The sequence below is a fragment of the Lepidochelys kempii genome, chromosome 1, assembly GCF_965140265.1.
Source record: "Lepidochelys kempii isolate rLepKem1 chromosome 1, rLepKem1.hap2, whole genome shotgun sequence".
Taxonomy (NCBI): Eukaryota; Metazoa; Chordata; order Testudines; family Cheloniidae; genus Lepidochelys; species Lepidochelys kempii.
This window is the reverse complement of record NC_133256.1, coordinates 25,581,024-25,600,072: the sequence shown is the minus strand read 5'-3', so window position 1 is coordinate 25,600,072 and position 19,049 is coordinate 25,581,024.

The window sequence follows — 19,049 nt, the reverse complement described above, 5'->3', positions numbered from 1 at the left end:
GACATGTGGGATGGTGGGAGGTACGAGACTAAGATGTGGAGCTAGAGGGACGATTGGGACTAGGGCTGGAACATGGTGCTGAGGAGGGCCAGGGGACAACCAAGACTGGGATGGGTTGAGAGGAGACTGGGACTAGGAAAAGGACAAGCTGGAGGGGCCAAGTATCTGTAACGAACAGCAGGCAGTCCCCTCAGTCCCCCTGGAACAAAGCTTAAGATTCCTGCATCTCCCCATTCCTCAGCTGTGAAGCCCACTGACAAAATGTGTGCCTCATTTCCTTCTAATGGTTGACTTACGTAGAGGATAACAACCTACTACCACTGTCAGTTGCTCTGTTAGCTGAAGTAGCAGAGGGCTGCGCTGTGGACCTAAAGATACCAACCCTGCTGAGGAACCATGTGGGAGTCAGTATGGGTCCACATGATAGAATAGCTACTTTTTCAGAGTCCTGCACTTAGGACGGAAGAATCCCATGCACTGCTACAGACTAGGGACCGAGTGGCTAGGCAACAGTTCTGCAGAAAAGGACCTAAGGGTTACAGTGGACGAGAAGCTGGATATGAGTCAACAGTTTGCCCTTGTTGCCAAGAAGGCTAACAGCATTTTGGGCTGTATAAGTAGGAGCATTGCCAGCAGATGGAGGGACATGATCATTCCCCTCTATTCAGCATTGGTGAAGCGTCATCTGGAGTACTGTGTCCAGTTTTGGGCCACATACTACAAGAAGGATGTGAAAAAGTTGGAAAGTGTCCAGCGGAGGACAACAAAAATGATTAGGGGGGTGGAGCACATGGCTTATGAGGAGAGGCTGAGGGAACTGGGATTATTTAGTCTGCAGAAGAGAAGAATGAGGTGGGATTTGATAGCTGCTTTCAACTACCTGAAAGGGGGTTCCAAAGAGGATGGATCTAGACTTTTCTCAGTGGTAGCAGATGACAGAACAAGGAGTAATGGTCTCAAGTTGCAGTGAGGGAGGTTTAGGTTGGATATTAGGATATTTCACTAGGAGGGTGGTAAAGCACTGGAATGGGTTACCTAGGGAAGTGGTGGAATCTGCTTCCTTAGAGGTTTTTAAGGCTAGACAAAGCCCTGGCTGGGATGATTTAATTGGGGATTGGTCCTGCTTTGAGAAGGGGGATGGACTAGATGACCTCCTGAGGTCCCTTCCAACCCTGATATTCTATGATTAAAAGAATATCAAGGTTGCAAAGTCAAACACTCCAGAAATAGGAAACACCAGAATTAAGGTTTGTCCAGCTACAAATGCAAGAATTTGCAACACTGCAATGGAATATCCCAGACTTTCTTAAACTCATTTAATAACCACAAATCTGACATGGTTTGATGGGATGTTTACCTCACACTTTCTGGGAAAGGGTTAATGGAGAGTGAGAAGGGGGCTAATTAACCCACCAAGCCACACCTGAGGGGAATCAGGTGGCCAAGTAATCCCCTGACTACATGAGGAAGCCCACCTGCAGAGGAATGAGCTGGGCTGGGATCATAAAGACAAGAAATTGGAAGCAGAAAGAGGGTTGCTGGGAAAGTCTGGAGTCACTCCTTTGGAGAAGGGAGATGTCTTTGGAGGCTATAGGGACAGATCATCAACAAAAATGATTAGGGGTCTGGAACACATGACTTATGAGGAGAGGCTGAGGGAAATGGGATTGTTTAGTCTGCAGAAGAGAAGAATGAGGGGGGATTTGATAGCTGCTTTCAACTACCTAAGAGGTGGTTCCAAAGAGGATGGTTCTAGACTATTCTCAGTGGTAGAAGAGGACAGGACAAGGAGTAATGGTCTCAAGTTGCAGTGGGGGAGGTTTAGGTTGGATATTAGGAAAAACTTTTTCACTAGGAGGGTGGTGAAACACTGGAATGCGTTACCTAGGGAGGTGGTAGAATCTCCTTGCTTAGAAGTTTTTAAGGTCAGGCTTGACAAAGCCCTGGCTGGGATGATTTAATTGGGGATTGGTCCTGCTTTGAGCAGGGGATTGGACTAGATGACCTCCTGAGGTCCCTTCCAACCCTGATATTCTATGATCAACAGTTACTTTCTGGAAGCACCAGATGATAAGGAAAGGGCTCAGTGAAAGGCAGTAAGGTCTCAAAGGGAACAGATCTTGACAGCTGGCTAGAGGTCCCTGAGCCAGAGTAGTGGGGCTGGGTTCCCCTGCCTGCCACAGAGGGAGTGGCACTATAAGGCAGTGAATGAGCAGAGTGCCTAGGTCTACAGGAGAGGAATGACTTTGATACCCCGGAAGGGGACAAAGCAGATAGTGACCTGGCTGGGTGGCTGAATCACAAAAAGGCTCCAGCAGCTCCTAGAGCAAGAGAGGGGTTAGAGACAGAGGTGGAGTGACAGCTTGCAACTCCGGGAGGGAGGAGTTGACCCTGGTGAGCTATTCCCCAAATGACCAGGAGGAGGCGCCATGCCTGCAGTGAGTGCAGCACTTCTTCACACAAGGAAATTTCACTCACCCTGAGGAAAGTGTATAATTTGAGGATATAAACAGGTGGAGTTAGGAAATCCTGTTCCTAACTGAGCTTGTGGACACACACACACACACACACACACACACACACACTGTATCTTTCATTTCAACCTTAAATAAGAATTATATATTTCCCTCTGAATTCCCAACTGAGCTTGGCTATTCCTAGGTTCCTTCCCTGTTCCTTGTACTCCACCTCGGGAGATGTTCAAACCTTTTATACTTCTGAGTTGGAACTAATAAAGACCACATGGTATGTCTGTACAGGGTCCTAGCACATGACAGCCTGTGACAGAGTGTCTCACACTTTTAAGTTAAAAGATTCCTAGGTTTCATTAACTTTTTCCTGAAAGGGAATTAAGATTATCTCAGAGGGAGAGTAGCACTAACTGGCTTCCACGGGAGTCAAGTAAGAGCTAATCTCGTAGGATAGTAAATGCAAACCTTATTTTGAGGAATATTTTATCCTTGAAATTTTGGTTGGGTTTTCCATGCTTCTTAGATAGAGTTTAGAAGTACCTGAACTGAAGTGTATAATGGGAACATTTGAGAAAGAAAATCATAGAATCATAGAATATCAGGGTTGGAAGGGACCCCAGAAGGTCATCTAGTCCAACCCCCTGCTCGAAGCAGGACCAATTCCCAGTTAAATCATCCCAGCCAGGGCTTTGTCAAGCCTGACCTTAAAAACCTCTAAGGAAGGAGATTCTACCACCTCCCCAGGTAACGCATTCCAGTGTTTCACCACCCTCATAGTGAAAAAGTTTTTCCTAATATCCAATCTAAACCTCCCCCACTGCAACTTGAGACCATTACTCCTCGTTCTGTCATCTGCTACCATTGAGAACAGTCTAGAGCCATCCTCTTTGGAACCCCCTTTCAGGTAGTTGAAAGCAGCTATCAAATCCCCCCTCATTCTTCTCTTCTGCAGACTAAACAACCCCAGCTCCCTCAGCCTCTCCTCATAAGTCATGTGTTCTAGACCCCTAATCATTTTTGTTGCCCTTCGCTGGACTCTCTCCAATTTATCCACATCCTTCTTGTAGTGTGGGGCCCAAAACTGGACACAGTACTCCAGATGAGGCCTCACCAATGCCAAATAGAGGGGAACGATCACGTCCCTCGATCTGCTCGCTATGCCCCTACTTATACAATCATCCTGATAGCATTAAGGAAAAACAAGCTGAGGGAAATCTTGCTAACAAATGTATTTACCTTAAAGAGTTTTCCTCAGGTTCGAGAAAGGATATGTCACCTGGGAATCTGGTGGCTGATAGAGAAAAACTGTGGCCAACTTTAGAGTCTGATCCTGAATTTAGGCCCTTAAAGATTTAAGGGGGCCTGATGGAAGTGAGAATTATCATCCTTCTCATTTACTAGAAAAGGGTAACTCGGTATTGGTTGAAGAAATCTGGGATGTCCTCCAGTCATGACACCAGGCCCCACAAAAGGACTTAGACACCTACTCCTACTTTAGGCACCTAATTCCAAATTTTAGGTACCATTGTGATCCTCAAAACCCCTGCTCTGCTACCTTCGAAACCTGGAGGCACCTAAAATCCCTTGGCACCTAAATTTCTGCCATTGAAGTTCCCAAGGTACCTAAGAGTATCTCTATACAGCAGCTGAGAGGGGTAATTCCCAGATCAGGTAGATGTACACAGGCTAGCCTTTCAGAGTAACAGCCGTGTTAGTCTGTATTCGCAAAAAGAAAAGGAGTACTTGTGGCACCTTAGAGACTAACCAATTTATTTGAGCATGAGCTTTCGTGAGCTACAGCTCACTTCATCAGATGCATGCCGTGGAAACTGCAGCAGACTTTATATATACACAGAGAATATGAAAAAATACCTCCTCCCACCCCACTGTCCAGCTGGTAATAGCTTATCTAAAGTGATCATCAGGTGGGCCATTTCCAGCACAAATCCAGGTTTTCTCACCCTCCACCCCCCCACACAAATTCACTCTCCTGCTGGTGATAGCCCATCCAAAGTGACAACTCTTTACACAATGTGCATGATAATAAAGTTGGGCCATTTCCTGCACAAATCCAGGTTCTCTCACCCCCCTCCCAAAAACCACACACACAAACTCACTATCCTGCTGGTAATAGCTCATCCAAAGTGACCATTCTCCCTGCAATGTGCATAATTAAGGTGGGCCATTTCCAGCACAAATCCAGGTTTTCTCACATCCCCCCCACCCGCATACACACACAAACTCACTCTCCTGCTGGTAATAGCTCATCCAAACTGACCACTCTCCAAGTTTAAATCCAAGTTAAACCAGAACATCTGGGGGTGGGGGGGTAGGAAAAAACAAGAGGAAATAGGCTACCTTGCATAATGACCTAGCCACTCCCAGTCTCTATTTAAGCCTAAATTAATAGTATCCAATTTGCAAATGAATTCCAATTCAGCAGTTTCTCGCTGGAGTCTGGATTTGAAGTTTTTTTGTTTTAAGATAGCGACCTTCATGTCTGTGATTGCGTGACCAGAGAGATTGAAGTGTTCTCCGACTGGTTTATGAATGTTATAATTCTTGACATCTGATTTGGCTAGCCTGGCTCAAGCTAGTATCTAAAAATAGCATGTGGCCACTGTGGCACTAGCTAGCCATCCAAGTGCATAGCCAAGGTCTTGGGTGGTATTGTACTCAGGCGGCTAGCCTGAGGCACGGCAGCCTTACTGTTGTTTGGAGCACACTAGCTGGAGCAGGGCTAGTTAGGAAGCACACCTCCCAGCTGCTGTGTAGACCTACCCTAAATTTCTGCCTCTGGGCATCTGCACTCCCTGAGAGGGGTGGGGCTCAGGACACACTCCCTGTCTTTGGTGTTTGCTATTGGATAGTTAGGTGTGCCCTCCCCCCCATCTTGCTGGCTATTGTGGATCCCATACTTAGGCACCTAATTCTCCCCATGCATTGTATAGGGAGCCTAGCCCACTCCAAGGTTTGTGGATTTTGCTGGGCAGCAGCTGTCTAAAAATTAGGCTCTGTGTTACTGAGTGTTGCAATGTCTAAGTCCCTTTTTGGATTTGGGTCTAGGAGACCAGAGTTATTCAGGAGTTGGAGATAGCATAACTTTGTTTTTATCAGTGATGCGTCATTTGTTAAGTGCCGGCAGTGTGCTCAGCATAGCTCTGCACACACGTCTGTGACCCAATTCTTGTTGAAATCAAGATGTATTTCTCAGACCATGAAGAACTGATGCAGTGCATTCTCTGATTGGAAGCTGAGTAGGATTCAAGGTAAAGACATTGGCTCTGTGTGGGGGAGGAAGGTGAGGTCACTGATACAGAATCACCTCCTACACTTTGGCAGGCGTGTGTCACACTTTGAAAAGAGTACTAAACATTAGGCAAGGCAACACATAACCTTTTCGTCAGACATTTTATTCTGTTCTGACTGTAGTCCTTCTGCATATCTGCGTGCTCTCTCCTAACTGCTCCTTTGGGGCAAAATTCCACTCTCCATTCAATCTACCACTGACTTTAGAGAAGTTACTGCAGCTTTATATTGGTGTAATTGAAAGCAAGATTTGGCCCCACGTCTCCTTCCACTCTTATCTTTTAGCCATGTTTCATGCTTGAAACAGCCTGTCACCTCTCATGCACCAAGCATCCTCTCTCTCCTCTTTCAAACCTCTCCTTAACTCCCTTATTTCCTCAAGGCTTCCTACGTATCTTCCCCAAGAATGTCCATACATCTCCTTCTGCCTGAACCATTGTCCTGTGTAACTCTCCAGGGCATAGGCCTTGTCTCTTTATATGTTCTGTAAAGCAGCGGGCATATTTCTGGTGCTCCATAATAACAGTATTATTCACAGCAGGTACGTTTTACTATCCCCACTTTATAGATGAGCAAACTGAAGCATGGAGAATTTAAGTGATTTGCCCAAGATCACATGGCAAGTCAGTGGCTGGGCTAGATGCTGAGAACAGGAATCCTATCTCCCAGTCACCTGTTCTAACTACTAGATAACTGCACCCTCTAAAGGAAAGAATTCTGGTGGTACTAGAAATCTATTACGTCCCTTTTCTTCGATTCCTAGATTTTTAACATCAGAAGTGTCCCTTACGGTCATCAAAACTGGCCAGCATAACACAGGCCACAGAATTTTACACAGTAGTTCCTACATAGAGTCCAATACCTTTAGCTCTGCAATATACTAACTTGATATCAAGATTATTTGACCCACTAGTTCTCTGCTGTGTCCCAAATCCCCTGAAAATGAATAATACCCTCTAACTGCACTGTACAGAGATGTTAATAGTGACAATTCTCTTTGATTATTGTAATACTAAACACTTTGAAGAAGTAGAATACACCATTTAAACTGAAATGATTGGATGAGTTCCAGCTTTTCCCATCTTTGCCTGCTAATACAAAATGTCACCCTGCACAAACAGTAATCTGGGCAGCTACTATACAAGGGGTCAAATCTTCAATTGGTGTAAATCAGCACATCTGTACTGAAGGCCTTGTCTACACTAACCCTGTAAGTGTAGATTTAAGTTACACTAGTTAAGTTAGGTAACTTAAGTCGATGTAACTTACATTGACTCATAGCACTGCCTACACCATACTGCGCTGACAGGAGATGCTCTCCCATCAACACAGCTTCTGCCTCTCATTGAAGTGGAGTACTGAAGTCGACGGGAAAGCGCTCGGCCATTATTGCATCTTCACTAGACTGCTAAATCGATGTCCACTGCATCCATCGCAGCAGTGCCGATTTAGCCCAAAGTGCAGACAAGCCCGAAGTCACTGGAGCTGCGCAGACTGAAAGCAGCTAAGGATCTGGATCTAAGCCAGTATTTCTCAAATGGGGCCACCATGGCCACATGCAGCCACCAGGGGCTTTTCATGCAGCCACAGCCTCACCTGGGGTCGGGCCCTGCCATCCTCTTGAGCCACAAACACTGGAAGAGCAGGCAGCCGGTGTGAGTTCCCCACCTTCCCGGGGGCAGTGAGGTTCAGGCTTCCACGGTGGGCAGCGGGCTCTGTCCCCTGGCCATGGAGCTTGGGCTTGGGCTCTGGCCCCAGGCTCACCACCACCCCCATCGCCTCTGTGCCCCACTGCCTCCTATGGCTCCAGGCTCTGGCTACAGAGCCAGGTGGCAGGCTGTATTTCCCAGCTGCAGGGTTTCGGGTTCTGGCTACAGGGCCATGGGATCCAGCTAGCTGTGAAAAGTGTTATTAAGCATACAAATATCACTTTTCACAGAAGCAGACTTATTAGCTAGCAAGGCTAAAAAAAAAAAGGCAACCAAAAAAGCAAAAGAAACGACAACAAAAGACAAGAACATGCAAAGCACCTTATTTGTGTTTCTATTCTGGTTAGGTCCAGTAAAGAATAGAAACGGCAGTAAATTCTTTTTTATTATTGAGTCTGCAAAAGAAAACCCTACATAAATAAATGACAATGATTTGGACATGTGTATGTGCATATTTATTTGTTCTTCCTAAAGTGAATTAAATATTTTAGGAAAAATTGTCAGAGCAGCCACCTGCAAGAGTTGGTGGCTGCACTCTGAGGCCACCAAAAAATGTGTTGCGAGAACCAAGCACTTTAAAAAGACTGTAGAGTGGGGATTAAAACTCTGTGGGTCATTCGTTAGAATACACCCTCAGAATACTGTAGATCAATATATTTTAGGGCAACTTCAGTTTTGCAAACCACACAGTTCCTTTAATGTACACATGTAATAGGAATGCCCTATTGTCAGACACAGAAGATAATTCTCCAGCAAGGGAAAATCTCACATCCCCACTTTGTCTCACACTGACAGATCATCACACATGGTAAAGGGCACGTGGTATCCCCATGTACTGGAGTGCAGCCAGAAGCAGGGTTATGTGGATGATGAACCTGAATTGCAGGGCAGCACATAGGACACTGTCATGAATATTTCCATGTTGAGCCAAAGGTCACCTTTCACTGAAACTCGGGGAGGCCAAAAATCACATGTTCTAATGAGCAAAATGCTGATTTTTGACGTTGCCTGACACTGCAATGCTGAACAGGACCAGTCAAGTTCTGTGCTTTCCATGGGGACACTGAGCAAAAGACAGATTCAATAAATCATTAACAAATTCACTCTCCGGGCAGGGCACATGGTAATTAATCTCATCTCTGTCACTTGCTTTGAGAGCTAACTCTGTAACTGACAAGCTTCTCCTCTTTGGTCCCATTTCTGCAAGTGGATAGAGAGCTGGCATTGGTGGGGCAGCCCACGAGATTATGGAGGCGCCTGTATGAGGAAGTAGCAACCCCATCTCCTGCCAATCCCAAGCCCTCCTTTCCCTTCCACCCTGATACTTCCAGCAGCATTAACTCTCGTGGATTTCTGATTAGGAATTGACAGGGTCCAGGGGGGCAAACGCAATGGAGCGCAGCTGCTCCCTGAAACCCTATCCTCAAAATCTGTGGAAAATCGAACTCACTGTCTTTCTACAGTGGGCTCTCCACCCCAGTTCCAGCTGATTTTACTCCCTGTGCAGAGTAAGTGTAGAGGGGAGTTGGGCTCTTATTGCCAACACTAATAGCCCTTCTACAACAAAGATGTACTAAATAAGACTTACTCGTTTACTTCTTTTCCAAGAAGTCAGAGGACTTTTGGACACCTTTATGAAAGGACATCACAGTATCAGGCCACAGCAACAAGTATAAAAAAGAAATTTTCAGAGAACTTAGTCCTTACTTTATTGTTGCACAGGGTAATAGTTTAACTATCAAAGTATTTAGGAACCCCCTAGAAAAAGCTGTGGCAGGGGGCTTTTGTGTTCACTCTGTGCTTCTGCTCTACATAAACAAAATAGTCCATAACGTCAGCGGGAAGAACTAGGATATCATACCTGTTGTTTGTAAAGTAGACAGGACCCACTTATTGCTTTGATTCCTGGAGACTAAAAGAATGCTTGTGGGAATGCAAAATGCAATCTTTCAGAGCAGTGACTCTACCCAGGATGCTACTGTGTCTCAAATGTTGTCACCTGACTTCTTTGCTTTCTTTCATTTTGCTTCACAGCAGTTGTTTTGGATTTTAAAGTGCACTACCCAGGGAAAGCGGAGATGGGGGGATGAAGATCCAAACGTAAGTATTAAAACCTGTAGGGTGTAAGAGTAAATACATAAAGCAGCAAGAAACCCAGATCACATGCCATATGGTGCAGCACCATATCAGGAGTCTCACTATTAGAGCGTCAAAAGCAGCTGACCAAAATTAGTATTGCACTTCCATCCAAGCCATTCTAAACAACTCTTGATCTCATTCGGAGTTAGGACAATCTTTACATTAAGAACAAACCTGTCATGTACAAAGCAGCCTAATTAGCCTGGGAGGCAGGATACCTTAGTTCTACCTTCCAACCATGCCACTGATTAACTATGAGAGAGAATGTCTCTCGCTGACATAGCATGGTGTGGATACCGCTTTAAGTCGATGTAACTTACGTCACTCAGGGAGGGGTCGTTTTTTTCACACCCCTGAGTGACATAAATTACATCGACTTAAGCAGTAGTGTAGACCAGCCCATAATCTCAGGCGAGGCAGAGGGTTGTGTGTAGGATGTGTGTGTGTAGAGAGAGAGAGACTTAGAGACTTATAAAAATGTCTGTCACTTTGGTATATTGTATGATGCACCATTAAAAACAACTATTAACAAAAACGAAGTCACAAACTAAAAGAATCTAGATCAAAATCTTAAACAGCTTTTATTAGACCCTCGGGCATCTATGTACAGCAGATTTAGCTAACCCTGGTAAATACCAGAAATGCTGCCAGACATCAGCTAATATGTCCCATAACACTTTTTCTTACCGAAAATTACAAAAATATTGGAGTAATGTTTCATTAGTCTTTCCACGGTTTTGAATTCAAAGTTCCTCCCCTCTCCAAAAGCCTGTCACCTGGCATTTATGGACAAATTCAAATAGTCCAGCAAATGCCAGAAATGGCAACTAATGTGTCTCGTAGCAAAATCTGTAATACTCAGAAAATAGAACACCCCTCCAGTTTATTTATAATGGGCGGGAGAATTGTCAAACACAGCTTTGACAGAGAAAATAACTATATTGGCAACAAAGTGAGGAAAAATACATTGAAGTGTGATGTGAAATGAAGGCTTAAATTAGCTGTGGTGTAACACAGCTTGTACACTGGGGGCTAGGTCAGCTTACCTATGTCACTCAGGGGTGTGGATTTTTCAATGCCTGAGCGAAGTAGCTGGGTCAACCTAGCTTTTTAGTGTAAACCAGGCCTGACACAGTGACCTGATGCCCACCACATTCAGTTTGTGCTGGACTCAAAGAGGGGGCATACGTCCTCCTAGGAGAGCACACTGCCTCCCATCCCGGAGGGTTCAACCCCAGGAACAGGTAGCAAGAGTCTAAACTGCTATGACAGGTCTGGAGATAGAAAGGTGATCTGCCAGGTGACTGGATCTTGATTACTTAAGCCCAAAATGTATTAATAGATTTGTTCTGGATTCAGATCATAGTTTCATAGATTCTAAGGTCAGAAGGGATCACTGTGATCACCTAGTCTGACTTCCAGGATAACACAGGCCAAAAGATTTCCCTGAATTAATTCTTGTTTGGACTAGAGCATATTTATTCATTTGCCATGTGCTGGTGTCTTTGATGATAGCTATTTTGTATCATTACCCTGTGCAATAATTTCCCCATAAAAAAAGACCAACTCTTGGAATAGTTCACAGTGCTATTCAGTCATCGTTTCCAAAACCACCATACGTTGCCATTCATGCAGGATCTCTAACAGGCATAACTTTGTAGTGACGTGAAAATGACAGCATGTGAGTGGCAGAGTTCCTGACCTGGGCTTCCAAACTTTCTTCATGTTAGGTAGCTGATTAGCGAGTGGGTCTGGCAAATATAAATATGCATGACAATGCATATACTCCTTAGTTTTCTCAACAAACTTTCTCAGTCTCCTCCAAGGCATTATAACACACAAAACTGGGTTTAAAACAGTCCAATGACACTAGACCGCATCACCCTACTTTGAGATTTGACGTACGGCCCAGTTTTTAGGTAAAATACAATAATCCTGTGCTGCAGATTTGTCTCAGCACATTTCACATAATTAGGGGAGCCAGTGAAGGAGCTGTTCAGAACCACAGAGAATCAGCAGGGTTCTCCCCAGTCACTTGTATTTGCCTTCTGTTCTACTGAACAAGAATACGAATGTTCTGAGGCCACCTACTGTTTATTTTAAGGACCTACATGTTAAACTTTAGGACAGTATCCAAGAGATCTGACATTTCTTAATGACTGAAAAGTAGGCCTCATCATTTATTTAAAAAGTCAAAATAAGTTGACAACAGAACAGCATGAAACCCACCTGCTTTGCTTTATGTGAATCTTTATTTTAATAACAATCCCTAGCTCATATATAAGGGCTCATAGGAGATAACTATTGTGATACCCAAATCTGTTTCTTTCACTTTATCATAATGAATGCAACAAGTGCTCTGGGAGCATGTAGAATCTTTATAAGAATGCAGTGAACAAAACTCAGACTCTCCCAAATGCTCCACTTCCAAATGCTCCTACAGCCCTGCTCTGGAGAATTCTCAAGACACGGGGTGAAATCTGGGGGCCCATTGAAATTATTGGTTGATTCCAATGGGGCCAGGATTTCACCCATGCTGTTTCTCCCCCATCAGTTCAACAGAACCTGAATTTGCTGACTTCCAGGTGATACTGCAATGCCCATTTGTTCTCCCAGGCTTTTGCAACTGGGAGAGATGAGTAGAGGGTGAAGAAATGACGGTTGCAGCAACTCACACCACTTCAGAAACTGTTCTTGACTGAAAGCCTCAGGCCACTCACAAGCCAACCCAAGCTGCATTTGAACACCTGTCTTTGGACTGAGGCACAAATGGAATTTAACCAGAAGCTCCAGCCCAGCACAATCTAACCCTACTGCCAGGTGGACCAAGCGAGGGTGCCATGATGGTCTGTTGGACTGGTTAAAGACTGAGTCCAGGGAGAGCTGCAGAGGAGGGCACACCAACAGAGGGCACCGCCTCAGGACCTGTTGGACAGTGAGAGGACTGAGCCCAGGAAGGGCTGCAGGACACTTTTGATTGTGTATCCCGGAAGAGGTTTTGTCAGTTTCACACACAGACTGAGTGTGACTTGGCCAGAGGGCTGATTCACTGAAGACTGGCCTGACAAGCACAGCGGCTGACCGGGGGCACTGTGAGTGAAGGAAACTGAGAAAAAACTGGAGGCCCACAAAAACAACGAGGAGTCCTTGTAGCACCTTAGAGACTAACAAATTTATTTGGGCATAAGCTTTTGTGGGCTAGAGCCCACTTCATCAGATGCATGTAGTGGAAAATACAGGAGCAGGTATAAAAATACATGAAAAGATGAGAGTTGCCTTACCACGTGTGAAGTCAGTCTAACGAGACAATTCAATTAACAGTAGGATACCAAGGGAGGAAATATCAGTTTTGTAGTGGTAATGAGAGTGGCCCATTGCAAACAGTTGACAAGAAGGTGTGAGTAACAGTAGGGGGAAATTAGGTTTAGGTTTTGTAACCACTCAGTCTTTAATCAGGCCTAATTTGATAATGTCCAGTTTTCAAACTAATTCCAGTTCTGCAGTTTCACGTTGGAGTCTGTTTTTGAAGTTTTTTTGTTGAAGAATTGCCACTTTTAGGTCTGTTATTGAGTGACCATAGAGATTGGAGTGTTCTCCAACTGGTTTTTGATGTTATAATTCCTGATGAAGATTTGTGTCCATTTATTCTTTTATGTAGAGACTGTCCGGTTTGGCCAACGTACATGGCAGAGGGGCATTGCTGGTACATGATGGCATATATCACATTGGTAGATGTGCAGGTGAACAAGCCCCTGATGGTGTGGCTGATGTGATTAGGTCCTATGATGGTGTCCCTTGAATAGATATGTGGACAGAGTTGGCACCGGGATTTGTTGCAGGGTTTGGTTCCTGGGTTGGTATTTTTTGTTGTGTGGCGTGCACCCCATTACAGTCAGCCTAACTTCAATACCTGGAAAGATAGTGGAACAAATTATTGAACAGTCAGTTTGTAAGCAGCCAGAGGTTAATAGGGTTGTAAGGAATTGCCAGTATGGATTTGTCAAAAAAAAATATGCCAAACCAATTTATTTTCCTTCTTTGACAGGGTGAGTGGCCTAGTGGATAGGAAGGAAGCAGTAAATATGATATATCCTGATTTTTAGTATGGCTTTTGATAAAGTCTCACATAACAGTGTCATAAGCAAACTAGGGAATTGCAGTCTAGATTAAATTACTAAAGGTAGATACACAACTGATTGAAAGACTGAACTCTAAGAGCAGTTACCAATGGTTTGCTGTGAGGTTCCACAGAGGTCAGTGCTGGTCAATATTTTCATTAATGACATGGATAATGAAGTGGAGAGTATGCTTATAAAATTTGCAGATGACAGTGAGCTGGAAAACATTGCAAGCATTTTGGAGCACAGGATTAGAATTCAAAACCACCTTGACAAACTGGAGAATTGGCCTGAAATCAACAAGGTGAAAATTTAAAAAAAAATTGCAAAGTACTACATTTAGGAAGGAAAACTCAAATGCACAACTACAATATAGGGAATAACTGGCTAGGTGGTAGTACTGCTGAAAAGGATCTGGGGGTTAGAGGGGATCATCAACTGAATATGAGTCAACAGTGTGAAGCAGCTGTGGAAAAGGCTAATATAATTCTGAGGTGTATTAACAGGACTGTCATATGCAGGACATAGGAAATAATTTTCCCTCTCTACTCGGCACTGGTGAGGCCTCACCTGGAGCACAGTATCTAATTCTGGATGCCACACTTTAGGAAAGATGTGGACAAATTGCAGAGAGTCCAGAGGAGAGCAACAAAAATGCTAAAAGGTTTAGAAAACCTGACCTATGAGGAACGGTTTAGAAAACTGGTATGTTTAGTCTTGAGAAAAGAAGACTGAGGAGGGACCTGATAAGTCTTCAAATACATTAAAGGCTGTTATAAAGAAGAGGGTGATCAATTGTTCTCCGTGTCCATGGAAGATAGGACAAGAAGTAAAGAATCTGCAGCAAGGGACATTTAGGTTAGATAGTAGGAAAAACTTTCTAACTATAAGGGTAGCTAACTCTGCAATAAGCTCCCAGGGAGGTTGTGGAATCCCCATCATTGGCGGTTTTTATAACAGATTAGACAAAGACCGGTCAGGGATGGTCTGGGTTTCCTTAGTCCTGCATCAGTGCAGGGGGCTGGACTTGATGACCTTTTGTGGTCCCTTCTAGACCTACATTTCTAGGATTCTAAGTTCTGGTTCAGTGAAGACAATTCTTCCAGGCTCCAGAATTCTAGGGAAGAAACTCAGAGCAAAGCAAGACCCCAACACAGTCTCTGCTCTCTCTCTCATTGATCGTCAAACTCAGTATGTCATGAATGAATTGAACTAAAGGGACAGAGAATGTGAAGAGAAGAAAATTTCCAATCGTTTATATACAAGGAGACTGGGTAACAAGCAATAGGAATCGGGAACTCTCATTGATAAGAAATTTGATATAATTGGCATTACTGAAAACTGGCGGGATTATTCACATGATTGGAATGTTCAAATAACTAGTTATACCCTGTTTAGGAAGGACAGAGAAGGTAAAAGAGGTAGAGGGGGATGTTCTAGAGTTATTGATACCTCAGAAAGACAGAATGATGAACACATATGGAACAATGTGCTAACTAACAGAGCCCTCTCTAGGACTTTGTTACAGACCACCAAATCAAACTAGACAACAGGATGCCTTACTTCTTAAGCACCTAACTGTAACGTTTGGAAAGAAAAAAATGTGTTATGGGGTACTTAAATTTACAAGATCTCTTGTAGCCAGTAGGAAAAATCATTAGAGTTTCTAAAAACTATAAATTTAACACAAAAGGTATTGCAGCCAACATGAGGAAACTCTATTTTGGACCTCATTGTGATCAATCACTGAAGTGGAAGATGGTGATTTCCTAGGAATCAGTGATCATGACCTGATTACATTTAATATGAGCAACCAGAGGGCAATCCCAACCAGTAAAATAAATGTGAGTGTGTGTGTGTGTGTGTGTGTGTGTGTGTGTGTGTGTGTGTGTATAGAGACTATCCTATACTAAAGGGTTAATTTCCCCAAGATGAGGAAAATTATGAGCAAAATTGATTGGGAGGAAAATTTTAGATAGAAAAATATGAATGAAAACAGGGAGTTCTTTAAGAGATTATTAGCTTGTCAAAAAGCCATGACTACACAATCAAAGACAACTTTGGCTAAATATTTCTGTTTTGCATTTGGAAAGAAGTAAGATGATGTACTCGTATCACATAAGGACGATAAAGGACAGTCCATTAGTAACCAAGGAAGATATTAAATATCTACTAGGAGTTAAACATTTTTAAATCTACAGGCCTGGGACACTTCCACTCAACAGCCAGAAAGAGTTGGCTGAGGAGATCTCTGGCCCATTGATGTTAATTTTTAATAAATCTTAGAATACCAAGGTAATTCCGGAAGAATGTAATAGCACTAATATTATGCCAATATTCAAAAAGGGCAGGTTTAGAGAGGATTATTTATAAATATATCCTATCCAGTCCTTAACTTTTTTCAGGCTCAGTTTATACTAAAGCCACTACTTTCAGATCTGGATCTTCAGTTTCCCCAAGAGTGATGGAGTGTTCTTCTGAATTTGACAACAAATCTTAGTGCCTTCAGAATTAAATGTAAAATATGCTTCTTCAGCATTGCTTTCCCATTAAACTTATACACACACATTTCCTCCAACTTGGTGATTGAAAGAGAGAAATATTGTATAAATTTGCTCAGATACAAAGCTGATGCGTTCAGGATGGGTAGATAGATGGATTTTATCCATTATCTCCAAATTTGGGGGTGCTTAGATGTAGTATTTTGGTCCAGACCCTCCTAATATTTCTTTACAAGTTTATTTTGTATTGGATTCAACTGTTTATCCTTCAATTGAAGCAAAGCTCTCTCTGGGGTAAGTTAGCCCATTTGTATTTCATATTGATAATCTTTAGTAATTTGTTACCATAACTAATATTTTAATAGTGGAGGCCAAAAATCTGTGATTTACTTTCTGTGGAACTGATTGACTTCAGTGGATTTGCACAAACTATGAGTCAGCACACAAATTGGCCCAACATATTTAGCCTTCAGATCCATCATTAAAACTATTTGAGTTTAGCTGGTAGAAGAACAACCACCTGGGATCCTTATTGATATACAATAAACCACTTGAAAAAAATGTCTTTGGGTTTTCTTCCACAATTGAATGTACCATTTTAGGTAATATTTTTACATGAAGTAGGAATATGTGAGTGTTTTAAAAAGTAGTTATTATTACTAGTTATTAGTTATTAGTAGTTATTAGTTACATTAATTAGCTGAGGTATGGAGGGAAGTTGTTTCTCTTGAATGCCTCATGCTGTAGTTCATTAATTTTCCCATTTGCTCTTTTTTAACTCATTAACTTTTAAATGTTGTAGATTGATGCTGAGGTGAAGACAAAGTTATTCATTCACTCTGCCATCAGCTTCAAGCCATCTTACAATTATCGGTATTGAGAGAGATAAGGTGGGTGAAATCTTTTATTGGACCAACTTCTGTTGGTGGAGGGCACAAGTTTTCGAGCTTCACAGAGCTTTACTTCGGGTCTAGAGAAAGTAACCTTATGGCAAGTCTACAAATTTAAGTCAATATAAGTTATGTCAACGTATAGCCACCACAGTAATTTAATCGGTTGACGTCCACACTAGCGCCTTCTGTCAGCGGTGCATATCCTCACCAGAAGTGCTTGCACCAGCTGTCGGTGTGGGGCATTGCAGTGCACTGACAACTGGAGCCCCACCACCTGGTCAATAGAAGAATTCATCAGTTGATTGAGCTACCATCTCTCTGGGAGGTGAATTAACTACAGCAACAGGAGAACCCCTCCCAGCACTGTAGCGAGCGTCTACACTGAAGCACTACAGCAGCACAGGATTGCCACTGGAGTGTTTTTAAGTGTAGATATCCCTAAGGCCTGGTCTACACTAGGAAATTAGGTCAGTTAACTGTATTGCTCAGGGGTGTGAAAAATCCACACCCCTCCCCCCTAAGTGACACAGTTCATAGAAGATTAGTGTTGGAAGAGACCTCAGGAGGTCATCATCCACTGTAATTCCCAGGTCCTTTTCTGCAGAACTGCTGCTTAGCCAGTCATTCCCCAGCCTGTAGCAGTGCATGGGATTCTTCTGTCCTTGTTGAACCTCATCAGATTTCTTTTGGCCCAATCCCCCGATTTGTCTAGGTCACTCTGGACCCTCTCCCTACCTTCTAGCATATCTACCTCTCCCCGCAGCCTAGTGTCATTCGCGAACTTGCTGAGGGTGCAATCCATCCCATCATCCAGATCATTAATGATGATGTTGAACAAAACAGGCCCCAGGACTGATCCCTGGGGCACTCAACTTGATACCAGCTACCAACTAGACATTGAGCCATTGATCACTACCTGTTGAGCCCGACGATCTAGCCAGAAATGGATCTATCCATTCATCTAATCCATGCTTTTTTAACTTGCTGCCAAGAGTACTGTGGGAGACTGTATCAAAAGCTTTGCTAATGTCAAGATATATCACGTCCACCGCTTTTCACATATCCACAGGGCCAGTTATCTCATCATAGAAGACAATCAGGTTGATCAGGCATGACTTGCCCTTGGTGAATCCATGCTGACTGTTCCTGATCACCTTCCTCTCCTCCAAGTGCTTCAAAATGGATTCCTTGAGGACCTTCTCCATGACTTTTCCAGGGACTGAGGTGAGGCTGACCATCTGTAGTTCCCTGGATTTCCTTCTTCCCTTTTTCAAACTGACCTAATCCCCCGTGTAGACAACACTAGGTTGACTGGGGCATTCTCCCATCGACCTAGTTACCAACTTTCGGGGAGATGGAGTACCTACTCTGAGGGGAGACCCCCCCTTCCATCGGCATAGGTTGTCTTCGCTGAAGTGTGACAGCAGTGCAGCTGCACCACTGCATCATTTGAAGTGTAGACAAGCCCTAAAATAAATACAAGGTGGGGCAGATTGTTAATCCTAACGAGTCAACACTTGGGGCTTGTCTACACTATGGAGCTTTTAGTGACAAGGCTGTGTCAACACAGCCTTGTCGCTAAAAGTCAGCAAGCGTGAACACTCTTTTGCGGTATTTTGTCAGCACTTTTGCCAACAAAATACTTCCAGCCCCAGGAGCGGCCTAAGCTTTGTTGGCAGGAGAGTGCTTCTACCGACAAAACCGCATTCACACTGCTACTTGCATTGGCAAAACTTTTGTCTTTCGCGGGTACTTAAAGAAGCCCCCCCTCCCCCCCGCAAAAGACAAAAGTTTTGCCGACAACCATGCAGTGTAGACATACCCTTGGTGTAGGCAACCACTTAAAATGAAGTGAGCAATTAACACCTCTGCAGTTGGAACATGGTGGAGGGTTAGTAGGCAGCAGGGT